Here is a 15,459-nt window from a genome sequence, read left to right on the forward strand (position 1 = left end):
AGGGTTCATGTGGAATTGGTTTTTTTCCTACACCATTATCAAAACTCCCAAATTAGAGAAGAAAGTTTGCAACTATCTAGTTTCTACAACTTTCTTGGATGACTCCTGCCAACCCAAACCGTCGCTGTGAAAGGGATCGAGAGGGGCTACTACTTGAAGGACTATAATTCTAGGATTTAGAGCTAGAAGGGGCCCTTAAGATCATCTAGTCTGACCTCTTTTTATATGATGAGGCCCAGAGAGGCTAAATGATTCAAAACCAGGATTCCAATCCAAGTTCTCTGACCTCAGATCTAGTACTTTTTCTACTACAAACACTCTACCTAGTCCTCAATTTCCACCCAATTCCCAACTTCTGGCTAGGGTTCTTTCGCTAGTACTATGAGCTTTTCTCTAATGATTAAAGGGGCAGAGGCAGGTTTTACCTACAGTCAACTTCAAGGGTACAGTTCTACATAACCTATCTCCCCTGACAGGAGCTAAGCCACATAAATGCACATATCCCTACTCAGTAAAAGTGTCCTTATTCTTTCCACTCATAAAACACAGGTCTCTTATTTTTCACTGGCTTCACTAATAGGGGTGATAGTCACTAGCATCATAGTCATAATCTATATAAAGACTATTTATTTTCCAAATATTTATATAATCTAACTCATACCTATACAAGCTTTTGTCTTTACAGACAGGCTAAACTAAGTTGAGGGTACCCAACGTGCCTCAAAGCCATTGGTGAGTTAGGTAAGTGTCTACCCCAAGCATGGGTGAATCAGAGCCATTTGTTCCAATGGTCATGAAGCAGGCATGGTGGAGCATTTAGAGTTTGGTCAGACATCAAAGATGCCAAGGTTATCCACTCTATCCAGATTACTTGACAGTAATCTAGGTAAACTATGCCTGTAGCATTCCCCAAAACCTTCCAGTCTAGTAAACCTGTTAAATAAAAAAAAAAATTAAATTAAAAAAAAGGAGATCAAGTTAGTTTAGCATGTCCTGTTTCTGATAAAGCCACAATAATCATTGCTTCATTTTCTAATGTTCATAAATCATCCCTTTAATAATGTGAATGCCTGAAAGGTCTATAATTCTGTCAAAATAATTTGTAGGGAATTCCTTCCACAAATGTAGGTGCAATTGTTTATGATTTCATAGATAAATTCAAAAAAGATTAAGATACAATGGAATTAAGTGACTTACGTAGGACCACTCAGATAATAAATTTTAGAGGTGGGGGTCTGATCTCATGTCTTCTTGACTCCAAGTCCAGCACTCTATCAAATATACTACAGTGCCCTTTCATAATATATTCTAGAATTTTTCCAGAAATTGAAATCAAGGTCCTTGGCCCATAGTTTGTCATCTCCATCCTCTTCCTTTTTGTGAAACTTGGGTCTACATTTGCCTCCCCCTTCCCCCCAACCCACTAGTACTGCAATGTTGATTCCATCTTCTACTGCCTTTTAAAGATCACCCACAGGGATTCAGCAAGCCCACCTTCCAATTCTGTCACTATCCCAGGATGTAGATTGTCTAGGTGTGGTGACTTAGACTCATAAATGGCAGCTAAATGCTATCTTACTATCTTTGGTTTCAATTTCCTCTTAAACTATTTTTGTAATACTTTTTCCAGTCCAAAGATAATTTTCTTTGGTAGAAAAAAACAGAAACAAAGTAAGAATTATATATTCTGCCCCATCTGCTCCATCAGTGATCTTGTGCCCTCTTTGATCCTTCTTCTTAAAATTTTTTTCCCAGGACAGTGTTTTAAAAGCTTTGTGTGTTATCCTCAAGCATTTGTTAAGGGCCTCATCTTATGTTATTATAGACCTGATTCTTACCATGCCACCCTTTTTGTTGTTGTTGGATTAAACTAAATTGAAGTATTTATTAAGAAGATACTATGTGCTTAAAAACAATGTTGGAGGTATACTATGATAGCCACAAATTCCTTCTTAGGAACATTTCTTTTTTAAATTACAAATCAAAGGTCTTCCCCCAATCCCTTTTCCTGAAAAGAATAGAACCACTTTCCCATATAGACTTCTTGCTTTCCCTTGAAGATAAACAAACATATTCCCCATCTCATTCTTTTTTTTTTTTTTTACTATTTCCCTTGGAAAAAGCTTGTCCATACTTCTGTTTATTTGTATTTCATCTACAATTCCTGTGGAGGCACAACATAATTGTATGACTACCTGATATATATATATATATATACACACACACACACACATATTATATATATACACATATATAATATATACATATATATAATATATACATATATACACATATATAATATATACATATATATATTTTATAAATTTATTTATTTTTAGTTTCAACATTCACTTCCATAAGATTTTGAGTTCCGAATTTTCTCCCCATCTCTTCCTTCCTCCCACTCCAAGATGGCACATAAATTGATATAGGCTCAACATATACATTCATATTAAACCTATTTTCACATTAGTCATGTTGTAAAGAAGAATTAGAACCAATGGGACAAACCATGAGAAAGAAGAAGAAGAAGAGAGAGAGAGAAAGAGAGAGAGAGAGAAAGAGAGAGAGAGATGCCTCAATCTGCATTCAGACTCCATAGTTCTTTTTCTGGATGTGGATAGCATTTTCCATCATGAGAATTTTGGAGTTGTCTTAGATCCTTGTATTAATGAGAAGAGATAAGTCTATCAAAGTTAGTTATCATATAATGTGGCTATTACTATGCACAATGTTCTCCTGGTTCTGCTCACTTCACTCAGCATCAATTCATAGAAGTCTTTCTAGGTTTTTTCTGAAGTGTGCCTGCTCATCATTTCATATAGCACAATAGAATTCAATTACATTCATATACCACAGCTTGTTCAGCCATACCCTAACTGATGGGCATCCACTCAATTTCCAATTCTTTGCTACCACAAAAAGAACTGCTATAAATATTTTTGTACATGTGGGTCCTTTTCCCATTTGTATGATCTCTTTGGGATACAGCCCTAGAAGTGCTATTGCTGGGTCAAAGGGTATGCACAGTTTTATAGCCCTTTGTGCATAGTTCCAAATTGCTCTCCAGAATGGCTGGATCAGTTCACAACTCCACCAACAATGCATTAGTGTTCCAATTTTCCTACATCCCATACCACCCTTTTAAAAACTCAAAATAACAGAATGTCAGAGCTGGAAGGGACAACAATGGCTATCTAGTCCATTCTGAACAAGAACCTTTCCACAACATAGCCAAGAAGGGCTTATACAGCTTGTGCTTCACAACCACCAGCAAGGGGAAATCTCCTTCCTCCCAAAGCCTCTCATTCCACTTTGGGATAGTTTTGATGATTAGGAAGTTTTTCCTTTCATCAGGCCTAAATTGGTCTCTTCGCAAAATTCTACCCATTGTTAGTAGTTCTATACCTCACTACCACCTGCTTTCCTCCATCCCCAAAGCAGGAAAAGTCTATGTGTGTGTGTGTGTGTGTGTGTGTGTGTGTGTGTGTGTGTGTATGTGTGTGTGTGTACACATACATATGTATAAACTAGTGTAATATTTTCTTAGCACTCTAAGGGTGTTGGTGAGCTAAAAGAACTTGTCATGACTTCATGATATCAGCTAAGGAGCAGTTTTTCCTAGCAGGGAAAGGCCAGAAGCAGAGAAGCTAGGGAAGAAGCAGCCTCATGTGGTAAAGATTGTTCCTGAAGGGACCAAGGACTTCAAGTATCGCTGTCCAGGGTTGCAAGTTGCCCCAAGAACATGGGCTTCCTCCTCATGTGCCTCCTTTCTAGGTTTCTCTATGTGCCCACTTTCTCCCAAAGTCACTGTGTGCATTGGTAGGAGAGTGTGACCTGGGTTTATGGGTGGCCTGTTATATTATGATTATTCATTATTTTGCTTCCTATTTTTGTTTTATTGTTAGTAAATGTTTTATATATGAGTTAATGGTGTCATAATGCCTAATTTTGTGTAAATGGAAAGCACACCCAGTGGGGGCTCAGGAGCTACTGTTGTGAGTAGTAGTATTATATGCCCCCACAACAAGGTTACCCTTAAAATCCCAAGAGAGAATTGAGTGGTAACAGAGTGGTGATAATCCTTCTCTAGGAACCTCAGACCTGCCATTGTGAGTGCCGTTTGGATGAACCAGTGAGCCTACAAAGTGAGAGTAGGGTCTACATCATGTTTGAGCTATACCTGAAATCCTGAACTAGTGAAAAAGTACTTTATAAGCTGTAAAGTAGGAAATCAATATGAGTTATTATTGTTGTTCTTCGTGTATCTCACAGCATACAGTATAAAGCCTTACTCAGCTTAAAAGCAATAAATATTTGTTGATTAATGAATTAATCAAACCCTATATAGGCACATTATGCTAATTGCTACCTTCTTTTTCTTTTTTCTTCTTCTTCTTCTTCTTCATTTTTTTTTTTTTTGGCTATATTTTAAGCTGTCATTGCCAAAGTTAAATGCAGACCAGGCTGCTGCTGCTGTTACTGCTGCTACTTCCATGCCATATCTCAAAAGGGCATCTTGGGCATCTTTAGGTCAGGCAAGCTCATGCCTCCAGACTGATCACATCTTCAGATGTTCCTTTTAGAGGCACCTCTCAATCCAAATGAAAGGCAGATGGCTGCCTTTATCTGGGAGGATTTTATCATATTGACAAAACAAAATGCAAGCTTTTGTTCATTACAATTTCTCATGGCATTTTGGAAGTTGCCAAAGGAAGGGAAATGGACTTTGGAAAGCTTTACTGAGCCAGAAAATCTGTCTGTGGAATTATGTGATTCCATCATTCTCCCAGCATTTCATTATCTGGTTCAATAGATTACAGAAAAAAATATACTTACTATTTACGTTTCTATCTGATTCTGTTGCATGGGAGTTTCCCCACCTTTACATGTAGCGTCTTCAAGATGATCTCTAGTGACTAGAGGTCCAAATCTTTGTTATTTTTCTATGAAGCTTTAAAGGTTTCTGACATTAATTTTAAAGTAAGCATTACTGATGTCTTTGGCTTTTACTTAGCACTGTGCCTGGCATATAATAGGTACTTAATAAATGCTTATTGATTGATTTGCATCACAGACATTTCTGGAGATACTTCTATCTCCTTTCCCCTTGTACCACTTCACCAAGATTGAATCCTCCCTTGTAACAAAGAAAAAACAAACCACTTGAGCAGTTAAGTAAAAATAACTGAAAGAGTGACCACAGCTGGCAATTTATGCAACAATCTTCTCCCTTATTCCATGACAGCTCAGAAACCCCCTTAATTAAATAGACATTTAAAATAAATACATATGGGAAAGGCTTCAGCTTTTCAGGTACGTCCTCTACAGAGGATTTATGGGAAAAACAAGAGTAGAATAGAATGAGAAGGTGAGAAGAGAGTAAGGTCAGGGAGCAGGGAGACTCACTAAATGGGTGCACTCACAAATCTTCTCAGATACCTAAATGTATGTCCTTAATTTCTGTCTTCCCTCCAACAATGTAGATCTTAGCCCATCCATGTTTCCCCATCCTGTGGTGATTCTTGTCTATCTCCTCCCAGAGGTTTGCCACAGAGAAAGGAGGAAAGGGACAAGCATATATCAAACACCTACTATGTGCCAGGCACTGTGCTAGGCACTTTACAAATACTATCTCATTTGATCCTTACAACCACCGCAAGAGGCAGGTGCTATTATCATTCCCATTTTACAGTTGAGGAAACAGAGGCAGACAGAGGTGAAATGACTTGCATAGGGTCATACAACTAGTACCTGAGGCTAGAGTGGAATTCAGACCTTCTTGACTCAGAGGGTCCGTGGTAACCCATAGATCTTCATAAAAGATACATTAAAAAAATTAATCCTTTGTCCCATTATCAGACCTTCCAGACACATTAATGCATCTGCAACACTTTGACAATTTTCAAGCTGCCTCAATATGTTTCTCAAAGGAACCATTCTAGGTCCTTCCTCATCTAAATGACATGCAGTTATAACCTTCTCTGAGCAAGTATTAGTGCCTAGCTCGTGGTATCATGGATACAGGCTCAGTTTCTGGGTCTCAGTACAAAGAAAAATTACAGGCACTGTGTCTCCAGTGGCCATGCAAGCTTTTTCTTCCTCCAATTTTTTGTTGCTAGGGTGGAGAACCACATGTGCCACAAAACCTCCTCCCATCTGTCTGGTTTCAGGAACTTTCCTGAGGTCTGCTCTTGACAGTTCGACAATTTAATTCACTCTCAAACATGGGGACCATTAGAATAAATGAGAATTTAGAGCAGAGGGGTTCATGACCTCATTCCTTTCTGTGCTTTACCCAGCACTGACCTCTTACATTAGGAGAGAAAACCCATTAAAATCTTTTGAGTGCCTACTTCAACAGGCTGATTTTCATTTTTATAACTAATCCTTTGGTGGGCTTTGCTTGGCAAGATGAATGATGGCTCCTCAAAAAATGAGCACTAGCAGAACCCACCAGGGTTTCCCTTATAACAAAGCTTCTTGGCCTGAGGTCCAGAGCTCTGCTTTAACAAATCAACAGCTCCATTAGGCAAACACCCAAACTTTTGAAGTCTGCTGTGCCCAGGAACAGAAAACTGATTAAACATAGGTATAATCCACATTTGAGAGTTGTCAAGAAAGCAGTGTTTCACATTTGTTTTATTCCTCAATTTCATGATTTTAGTAACAAAGCATTTATTATGGAAACTCCCTTTTTGTGGAAACGAAGAAACCTCTTTTCTGTTAAAAAAAAATGATTTGCAGAGTGATTTCTGTCTAAACCTTTGAAAAACTATGATGTTCTTGGGGAATGGGGGAGGCGGACTCTATAGAAAAATGAATTTCCCAGCTGTTTATAACATCAGTGGTCTTAAAAAAAATCCACATAAAAATTATTTGATTATTTTACTCGTGGTCCTATACCAACTTAATGTAAGACATTCTGCTTTATAGGATCATCAGTAAATAGACTCAGCTATTTGTTAACAATGCCCAATATTTATATAGTACTTTCTTTGAATATATCATTTCATTTGGTCTTCACAATCTGTGGAAACCTAAACCATTTCAGAGTTATACATATAAAGATCACCCTGTTAGAATCGTAAGTCCAGGTTTGGGGATATCAATGAACCATTCAGAAGAAAGCACTTTGTGAACCTTAAAGGTCAGTGTGGTATTCTAGACAGAGTGACCTGGCAGCAGAACACCTTCGGTTTGAATCCTCTGCAATCATGGGCAAGTTAATAACCCTCTCTGAGCCTCAGTTGCAAAATGGGAGTGATAATAACACAGTACTACAAAGCTATCTTTCACCATCATCAAGCACTTTCCAAATACATACTTTGTGTCAGATACTGTGCTCCAGTGCGTACGTGAGGGGAGAGGGAGAAGTCAAGGATGACATTGAGGTTTGGTGCCTGGATGACAGACAGACTGGGTGATACCTGTGACAATAGGAGAAGGAGAGGGAGGAGAGAATAATGAATTCAGTCGTGGACACTTGTTGAGTTTAAGATGTCTATAGGACATCCAGTTCAAGGCATCTAAGAGGCAGTGGGTGATAACAAGACTGGAGGTCAGGAGAGAGGTTAGGGCTGAATAGATCTAAGAAGTATAAGTATAGAGATGATAATTGAATCAATGGGAGTTGATTTCATCACCAAGTGAGACAAACAGAGGGAGATGATAAAAGGTTCAAAGACAGACCTCTGGAAGACACAATTGGTAGAGTACCTACCTCACAAGTTTATTGTGAAGAAAAGATCTATAGCGACATGAATTATCTATCCTTACCTTAGTGTTTAGGACACCACCTTGCATGAGGTAGGTGCCTAATGAAAACACTGGGCATCTGTTGAATTATATTTCTATACAAAGGTGAATTTTTTGTGGCCACTAGGTGGCGCAGTGGATAGCGTGCCTGGCCTAAAGTTAGGAAGACTAATCTTTGTGAGTTCAAATCTGGCCTCAGATACTTACTAACTGTGTGACCCTGGGCAAGGCACTTAACCCTGTTTGCTTCAGTTCCTCATCTGTAAAATGACCAGGAGAAGGAAATGGCAAACCACTCCAGTATCTTTGCCAAGAAAACCCCATATGGGGACACAAAGAATTAGACATGACTTAACAACAAATGTGAATTATTTAGATGCCAGACCTTATTGCTTTAGGTGACTGCACACATTTATAGAATCTCTTTCTTCTCCCAAGAAAGGTCTGATTTATGGAACTTTAGAGGTAAACCTCAAAACTTTCATGAGTCTGTGGGGTTGGGGTTGGGGGTGGGTGAGGAGTTGACCAACTAAGCACAGGGTGACTGAGCTCCTGCCCCAGCAGCTCCTGCAAACAATGCCACTCTATGCTCCCCTGATCTTTGAGACAAAAAACTGGGTTCAGAAATAATAATTACAGCATCTGAGCAATGTAGCAGAGAGATGCGTTCAGATTTGGTGTAGGTGGTACTCAATTTCCAACAAATGGAACTATTTGTATGAAAAACAAAAACAACAACAAAATACTAAAAACACACCCAACAACTCCGAAGCACTGTCAGCTTGGACCATACGGATCCTCCAGATGGATCAGATTGGCTCCTAAAATGTGATACATATCCCATGAAGGGAAATTAAGCTGATTGGAAAAACAAGAAAAAGATAAGGACCCGTTATCCAGAACTGTTTTTTACTTGATGCATGTGAAAAGATCCAGTGGCCACAATGAGAAGCAGATGATGAGAAGCTTGCTGAGATCAAAGGTTAATGTTAGATTAGACATGGATGAGACATTAATTCACTGACAGTGAGTAAATTATAATCCAAAGATGATATCAAAAAGAAGTCCATTGACATAGCACTGCAGAGGCCAAAGGAGCCCCTATGTCAACCAGTAATCCAATGGAAGCTGTGAACTTATGAATCACAGAACAAGAATATGTAGTCCCAGTTTTATTCTAGGTATAGGAAAAAGATTTATGAACTTTGGTAGTATAATGAATCCAAGAGAAGAAGAAATGAGGCTATTTGAGGTTAAAAAAAAAAAAGTAAAGCTCTGGACTGATTGTCTAAATTTTTCCATTGTAAAAGCCTCTCTCTCTCTCTCTCTCTCTCTCTCTCTCTCTCTTTCTCTCTCTGTATAAACGTATGTGTGTGTGTGTGTGTGGTGTGTGTGTATCTACATACATAGGTATGTAGTTAGCAGTTAGGTGGTGCAGTAGATAGAGTGCCGGTCTCAGAGTCAGGAAGACTCATCTTCCTGAGTTCAAATGTGGTCTGAAGAGGCAGCTGGGTGGCGCAGTGGATAGAGCACCAGCCCTGGACTCAGGAGGATCTGAGTTCAAATCTGGCCTCAGGCACATATCACTCACTAACTGTGTGAGTTACTTAACTCCAATTGCATCACAAAAAAAAAAAAGAGTTGGACATAACTGAAAACAACAGAATAACAACAAAAAATTAAACTATATTTACATATGCTTAAATAACTGGTTCATAACATTTCAGAGGCAGAAGGGACTCCACAGATTATCCAGCATATTCATCATGACGATCATGAAATTTTAGAGTTGAAAGAGAACTTAGAGGTCATCTAGTAGAACCCCCTCATTTTATAAATGAAGAAACTGAGGCTCTGAGAGGTGTGGTGACTTGATCAGTTATAAGCTAGTTAGGAGCGGAGGAGGGACTGGAATCCAAGTCTTCCAAGAGCCAGTCCAGTGCTCTCTCCATTATTTCCTACTTAATGTAAATTGGCCATTGCCTAATAAAGACTTGGAAATCCTTGTTATTTACAATTTTATAATGTTATTTGTCATATGAAATTTGTGCTCTAGAACCAAGAGGTTATGCTTATAAATTGAATCATATGGAGAGAATTTATTTGTCTGAAATGATGAAAATAATCAAACACTTCTTATATACAAAGTAGTAATAAAATGTAGTGAATATACTTATATCTCTGTTCTAAATTCCTGTTAAATTCTATTTTTAAAAGTTTTTTAAGATTATATTCAGAATGTGGTCTATTTCAGAAAGCAGACATATATAAACCAAATGTGTGGCTTGGAGCTATAGAAAAATGATTAATGAGTGAATATAGTCACGATGTTTCAATTAATCAAATACCAGCTGGTTTTGGAGCCAGAGGACCTAGGTTCAAACCCAGGCTCTACAATTTACCACCTGTGTGGACAGAAAAAAAAACCAAGGAGCAGGAAAGCCAGAGGATAAGATCACCCCATTCCTTTATTTTGATCATTTATAGTTATTTGACTCTGGAACCACATTTATAATCACCAATAGCCAATGAGTCTGAAGACTAGAGTAGAATCTGGTTATACTCTAGTATACATGTATATGCACATATATGTATAACCAGATTCTACTCTAACAGAATATATGTATATTTTAATGTATTTCTAATACAAAAATTAGAAACCTTTAAGAGATGCTGGTAGCATATACAAAGCCATATGTAGTTAACAAGTTATGGTTTGAATGTTACTGATTTTCATCTGTTAGCCTGGGAGGGGACTGACTTACTGTTGATGAGAGAAAAGGGAAGGGAGAAAAAAAGAAAGGAAGGAAGGGAGGAAGGGAGGGAAAGGGATTAGAAAAAAAGAGAAAGAAAGGAAGGAAGGAAGGAAGAAGAGGAAGGAAGGGAGGGAGAAAAAAAGAAGAAAGGAAAGAAGGAAAGAAAGAGGAAAGAAAGCTGTGTGTTATGATTAAGTATACACTCCTATGGAGCTTTTGATGCCAACCTGGCCTTATGTTTCAGAACCACTCTGGCAGTGTCCTGATGCCAAGATAAAAAGTTCAGGAACTGTGATAAGGAAGTGTTGCAGTTATACCTGGACAAAATTCAAATTAAATAAGCAATCGTTGATAGCAGTTAAGGTTAGAGAGAAAGGTACCAAATTATACATAGACATTTTTAAAAAATTACTTCATAAATTTGTTTTCCTTATTAGTTTAACTATCTCTTATGCTTAAAATGTTTTTTAAATAAAAGTTAATTCTTTAATTTTTAAAAATTGTAGTTAAGTAGGAAAGTGTTACAGTCTTCCTCTTAGTTAAGCTTATTTAGGGAAAGCCTCACTCAGAGTCCAAGCATGACAGAGAGGCAGCACTCAATCTAAGTGTCAGACAGTGAGCTCTATGTGGGAGCAGTTTCTGTAAAGCATCAAGTGTTATTGATGTACTCGGGGTGGATAATTAACCAGACTACTTGAGAAAAGATGTCATCAGTGATAAGGCCCTAGTGCTATCTAGACTGACCTGTAGCATTTCAGAACAGCCAGGATCAGCTGAATATAATTATTATATGTGAAAGGTAGAAAGTGGCTCTTCATAAACATGCTAGCACAGTCCCTGTAGTCCTTGGAAATTCCAGGCTCCCTTCCTTCTAGTTTTCTGTGACACCCCAGCCCCCAATTGCAATGGCATCCCTCCAAGAAAGAACACACCAAAAGGCTATGTCCTATGCATTCCCTGGGCCATCACTGCAGAAACCTGTCTTGTGTTGTTTGTAGTCATGTAGGGAAGCAGCATGGAGGTCCCAACAGAGCAGAAGCCAGAGACACTCAACCACTGGCCAAACTCAGTTTCTTCATCTGTAAAAAGACTCTGATAACAAGATCATAACTGAAACATCATTGCGTATCTGGCGGTAACAGGTACCATTTGCAGGTAAAGGGTTTGATATGTAGAGAGGGGAAAATAACTTAGCTTTTTGAATGCTGAAGTTGAACCTTATAAAGTTACAAAGTACCAATAAATATCAGAATAAGTTTTTTTTTTTCTAAAAAAAAAAACCTTAAAAATACAGTGTATCCTTTCAAGCAGAATCCTATGCTGGAAGGAACTTTGGTACCTTGATAACTCATCAAATCCATCCCCCTACACTCAGACCTAAATTCACCTAAAGTTGTTTTGTTTAGTTTTTTAAGATCTTAGGGTTTATTTTTGTTTATTTATTTATTTATTTTTAGTTTTCAACATTCACTTCCATAAGATTTTGAGTTCCAAATTTGCTCCCCATCTCTCCCCTCCCCCCCACAGGACGGGCATGCATTTTGATATAGGCTTTACATATACATTCATATTAAACCTATTTCCGCATTAGTCATGTTGTATAGAAGAATTTGAACCAATGTGAGAAGATATAGGAAAGAAGAAACAAAAAAAGAGAGAGAGCAAATAATATGCTTCGATCTTCATTCAGGATTTTAGGATTTATTTTAAGGGACAGTCTTAGAGTTTACCTAACCTAATTCCTTCATTTTACAGATCAGAAATGTGAGGCCCAGAAAGTTCAAAGGATTTGCCCAAGGTTATACAGGTAATAAAATTCAGGTTTGGGATCAGAAGCCAGATTCCTTGATCCTAAATCCAGCACTCTTCCCATTACATGGCATTGCCTTCTTAGGACAGTGCGTAATCTCCTGCAGTAGCCCATTCCATCTTCTAACAATACTCACTACCAGAAAATTCTTCTTTATGGATAACCTCTTATCCATTTCCTCTTGTTCCATACTCAGGGGACATGTGGAACAGCTAGCTTGACTTCCTTTCCGGCTACCTCTAAAAAACACCCATTTTCCTCCACCTTCAAAAGCCTTCATTGGACCCCACAATCCATTCAAATTATCATCCTCTCTTTACTAACCAACCCCCTAGAAAAAGCTTGTTGCCTTCACTTTCCTTCACCTTCTCAACCTCTTGCATTCAGACAGCTGACCTTATCCAGTCACTAAAACTACTCCCTCCAATGTTACCAATGCTCTCTTTTTCTTTAATGTCCAAAAATGTATGCCTCTTTTGGCACCTTGAGTCTATTACCTCTTGGTCAAGAGGTGGGTAAAAACACTTCACTGTGGTTGATCTAACTTTATAAGTCTTTTAAAGGTCCCATCAGCTTCCATAGTTTCAGTGATCACTCCTATGCAGATGGTTCCCAGACCTATATGTACATCCATCCCTAGTCTCTTTCCTGGGCTCCAATCCTGCATCACCAACTGCCTATTGGGCATTTCCAACTAAATGTCTCCTTGGCATTTCAAGCTTAGTATGTTCAATACAGAAATCATTGTCTTCCCCCAAAGTCTTCCCTTTTCCTAACTTCCAAATTTCTGCTGAGATTACTTATAATTCTCCCAGAGATTCAAGTTCACCTGGTCCAACCATTCTGGAGAACAATTTGGAATTATGCCCAAAGAGCTAGCAAATTGCGCATGCCCTTTGACTGACTAGGTCCTATGACTAGATCCATATCCCAAAGAGATCAAAGAAAAGGGAAAAGGATCTATTTGTACAAAAATATTTGTAGCAGTTCTTTTTGTGGTGGCAATAACTTGGAAATTGAGGGGATGCCCATCAATTGGGGCATGGCTAAACGAGTTGTGGTATATAATTGTGATGGAATACTGTTGTGCTGTAAGAAATGATGAGCAGGATGATTTCAGAAAAACCTGGGAAAATTTATATGAACTGATGCAAAGTGAAGTGGGCAGAACCAGGAGAACATTGTATACAGTAACAGCAATATTTCAATAATGATCAACTGTGAAAGACTTAGCTACTCTGATCAAGACAATGATCCAAGATGATTCAAAAGGACCCATAGTGAAAAATGCTATCCACCTCCAGAGAACTGATGAACTCTTTTTTTTTTGAACTCTTGAGAGAAGGTAGAGCATACTTTTCTCATTCTTTTTATTTTTCTTGCTTTTTTTTTTTGCAACATAGCTAATATAGAAATATGTTTTGCATGACTTTCCATGTAGGGCAGTTAGATGGTGTAGTGGATAGAAATCTAGAATCAGAAAGACTCATCTTTCTGAGTTCTAATCTGACCTCAGACACTAGTGTGACCCTGCGCAAGTCATTTAACCCCGTTTCCTCTGTTTCCTCATCTGTAAAATGAGCTGGAGAAGGAAATAGCAAATCACTCCGGTATCTCTGCCATGAAAGCCCCAAATGGAGTCATGAAGAGTCAGACACGACTGAAACAACTAAACAACATGCATAATCAATATCATATTGCTCACCTTCTCAATGGATGGGGGAGAGGTAGAAGGGAAAGGGAAAATTTGGAACTCAAAATTAAAAAAGAAATTAATGTAATAAATAAATAAATAATGAAAGAACAGACATTCAGGTTACAACTTCAAAGTTATCCTCAAATCTTTTCTCTCCCTCACCACCCATATCCAACAGCTTTTTTTTTCCCCAGGCCAGGCCCACAACTTTGTTGGAAGCTCCAGGTATATGCATATGTAAATACACCCATCCACCCACACGTGCACATATGCAGACTAGCTCACATGCTCACAGCATCACTGCCAGAACAGCAGGATTACAGGGTGTGCGGTACTCACAAAGGACTTCCCTCTTCCTTATCCCAGCCAGAGTGTGGACCCACTGTCTCAGATGGTAAACTCAGACCATCTTCTGGGTAGTTGGAGGGAGAGGAGGAAAGAGGGGAAGGGGTTGTCAGAGGATATCCAGGGTTGGACACCACTTAAGACCCCTCACTCTAGGGACAGCAGCATCAATAGCTGTTTCAGCACCTTCATCTGGCTTTTCTCTTGGACCTTCCCAGCCAAAAACATCTCATCCACCACCGTGTAAACCTTGTAGAAGTTAAAGATGAGGTTTAATTCATGGACATTGTGAAAATATTAATTTAAGACCTCCAGAAAGTTGCAGATGGTGTCTGGGTGGACTAAGTTGTCACTGACAGCTTCACAGATGCAGACGTAGAGGCCGGAATGATGTCAATAAATGAATTTGAAGTTGCAGAACTCCACACAGTTGGTATGCTTGACATCCCGTACTGTGATAACAGAGTGCACCTCTTTGAACAGTTTTTGCTTCTCGTCATCATCAAACCGAGTGTACCACTTGGCCAGGTGGTTCCTCCCTTCTCAGTTCCAGATGAGGACAAATCAGATCATGGTGATCCTTTGGGATCAAGCCCCCATCTCCCTGATCTGCAAGGTCCCAAGGAGATTGGGTAACTTCAGGCAGCTCTCTACCCAATCCATTTTAAATCTTTATTGATTCTATCACCACAGCAGCTCTGGCATGTCTGGATCAGTCTACTCACACAGCTACCACCCTGCTTCAGGCCCTCATCACCTCTCACTTGGACTATGGCAATAGCCTCCTAATGGATCTCCCTGTCTCTAGTTACTCCTCTTTCCAATCGATCCTCCACATGGCTACCAAATTGTTATTTCTACAGTATAAGTCGGATTGTGTCAGTGTATTGCTTTAAAAGTCCCAGTAGCTCCCTCTTGCCTAGAACAATTAGAAATGCCTCTCTTTAAAATGTGAAGCTTTTCCCAATCTGACCACAGCCTGTTTTTCCAGACTTAATTGCATATTTACTTTCTGTTACATATACATTAGCATTCTAGTTAATTTGAACCCTTTTGCTGTTCCTCCAACATGACATTACATTGACTATTTGCAA

The 15,459-nt window shown here is 38.8% G+C and overlaps 1 pseudogene; it reads right to left on the reverse strand.

Annotated features, from left to right (window-relative positions):
• Window positions 1–14,512: 14,512 nt before the first annotated feature.
• On the reverse strand, window positions 14,513–14,938 carry LOC114047854 (annotated as a pseudogene).
• Window positions 14,939–15,459: the final 521 nt, after the last annotated feature.

The sequence above is a fragment of the Vombatus ursinus genome, unplaced genomic scaffold (genome assembly GCF_900497805.2).
Source record: "Vombatus ursinus unplaced genomic scaffold, bare-nosed wombat genome assembly UNPS02014791.1, whole genome shotgun sequence".
Taxonomy (NCBI): Eukaryota; Metazoa; Chordata; class Mammalia; order Diprotodontia; family Vombatidae; genus Vombatus; species Vombatus ursinus.